The sequence below is a fragment of the Pseudorca crassidens genome, chromosome 5 (assembly GCF_039906515.1).
Source record: "Pseudorca crassidens isolate mPseCra1 chromosome 5, mPseCra1.hap1, whole genome shotgun sequence".
Lineage (NCBI taxonomy): Eukaryota > Metazoa > Chordata > Mammalia > Artiodactyla > Delphinidae > Pseudorca > Pseudorca crassidens.
Window position 1 is genome coordinate 4,490,341 of NC_090300.1, and position 2,253 is coordinate 4,492,593.

Genomic DNA, 2,253 nt, shown 5'->3' on the forward strand with positions numbered 1-2,253 from the left:
TGAAAAAACCTTACATCCCTGGGATAAATCCCACTTGATCATGGTGTATGATCCTTTTAATGAGGTGTTAGATTCTGTTTTCTAGTATTTTGTTGAGGATTTTTGCGTCTACGTTCATCAGAGGTATTGACCTGTAATTTTCTTTTTGTTGTGGTATCTTTGTCTGATTTTGGTATCAGGGTGATGGTGGCCTCTTAGGATCAGCTTGGGAGTGTTCCTCCCTCTGCAATTTTTTGTAATAGTTTGAGAAAGATAGGTGTTAACTCTTCTCTAAATGTTTGATAGTGCCTGTGAAGGCATATGGTCCTGGACTTTTGTTTGTTAGCAGATTTTTAATCACAGTTTTAATTTCATTACTTGTGATAGGTCTGTTTATATTTTCTATTTCTTCCCAGTTCAGTCTTGGAAGGGTGTACCTTTCTAAGAATTTGTCCATTTCTTCCAGGTTGTCCATTTTATTGGGATATAGCTGCTTGTAGTAGTCTGTTATGATCTTTTGTATTTCTGTGGTGTTGGCTGTAACTTCTTTTTCATTTCCAATTTGATTGATATGAGTTTTCTCTATGTTTTCCTTGATGAGTCTGGCTAAAGGTTTATCAATTTTGTTTATCTTCTCAAAGAATGAGCTTTTAGTTTCATTGATCTTTGCTATTGTTTTCTTCATCTCTATTTCATTTACTTCTGATCTTATCTTTATGATTTCTTTCCTTCTACTAACTTTAGGTTTTGTTTGTTCTTTCTCTAGTTGCTTTAGATTCAAGGATATATTTATTTGAGATTTTTCTTGTTTTGTGAGGTAAGATTGTATTGCTATAAACTTCCCTCTTAGAACTGCTTTTGCTGCATCCCATGTGTTTTGGATTTCCGTGTTTTTGTTGTCACTTGTCTCTAGGTATTTTTAAAAATCCACTTTGATTTCTTCAGTGATCCATTGATTATTTAGTAACATATTGTTTAGCTTCCATGTGTGTGTCTTTTACAGTTTTTTGTCCTGTAATTGATTTCTAATCTCATAGCATTGTGGCCAGAAAAGGTGCTTGATATGATTTCAATTTTAAAAAATTTACCAAGGCTTGATTTATGACCCAAGATGTGATCTATCCTGGAGAATATTTCATGTACACTTGAGAAGAAAGTTTATTCTGTTGCTTTTTGATGGAATGTCCTATAAATATCAATTAAGTCTATCTGGTCTAATGTGTCATATAAGGCTTGTGTTTTCTTATTAATTTTCTGTCTGGATGATCTATCCACTAGTGTAAATGGGGTGTTAAAAATCCTCTACTATTGTTGTAAAGCAATATGGAATTTTAAAATATTTCATTCAATATCAATAATAAATATATTCCATATATCTGCAAAGAAATCATTGTAAGACTAAATAGATACACATTATTTTAGCAGTGTGAATTTGGAACAAATACAGTTTATCCATTCACATGTACCTGGGTATATAGCTATTGTCTTATTTCCCTTCAAATCTAAGGATCCTTCTTTTGCTCCATGAAGGTGATCAGTTCCAGTGGGTGAAATGAAGGGATAGTACCCTGCAGATGCCAGACCTTCTGGCCCTAGCAGTGCAGCTGCTCTGCTGCACCTGTGACATTGGGTCAGAGAGGAAGTGGCTATTTCTATGCTCAGTGCTCAGAACAGTGGGTACTAAGAATGGTTTGTAGCTGGACACAGCAAAAAAAGAAAAAAAGTGACCAGTTGTGACTTAGTAACAACAAGACTTCTTCAATAGAAAAAGCAACATACGTTTTGGTGGAGGTTTTTCTATTTCCAGTCTAGTATTATGATCAGGTGATAAGAGAAGGAAGAGTAAAATAGTCTAGAATATGATTTCCCAAAATACTTGTTTTTTGTTTTTTTGTGGTACACAGGCCTCTCACTGTTGTGGCCTCTCCCATTGTGGAGCACAGGCTCCGGATGCACAGGCTCCATGGCCATGGCTCATGGGCCCAGCTGCTCTGCGGCATGTGGAATCTTCCCAGACTGGGGCACGAACCCATGTCCCCTGCATCGGCAGGCAGACTCTCAACTACTGTACCACCAGGGAATCCCAAATACTGATTTTTAAAAGAACCTTTATTATAGTAGGCAACAGCAAAAAATCAGATCCTGGGATCTATATTCAAGTAATGCTGAGTCAAAATTATGGGTGGAAACATGATTTTAAAATGGAGGCAACACTATTTTATACAAATGATCCTATAGAATTGCCACTAATCTAAAGTGAAGGCTGCAGATTAC

General features: G+C 36.1%; 1 non-coding gene across 1 annotated transcript; it reads left to right on the forward strand.

Annotated features, from left to right (window-relative positions):
* Positions 1-1,552: 1,552 nt before the first annotated feature.
* Positions 1,553-1,686, forward strand: LOC137225622 (small nucleolar RNA SNORA43). Its single transcript, XR_010943933.1, has one exon. It is a non-coding gene; the product is annotated as a small nucleolar RNA SNORA43 (small nucleolar RNA).
* Positions 1,687-2,253: the final 567 nt, after the last annotated feature.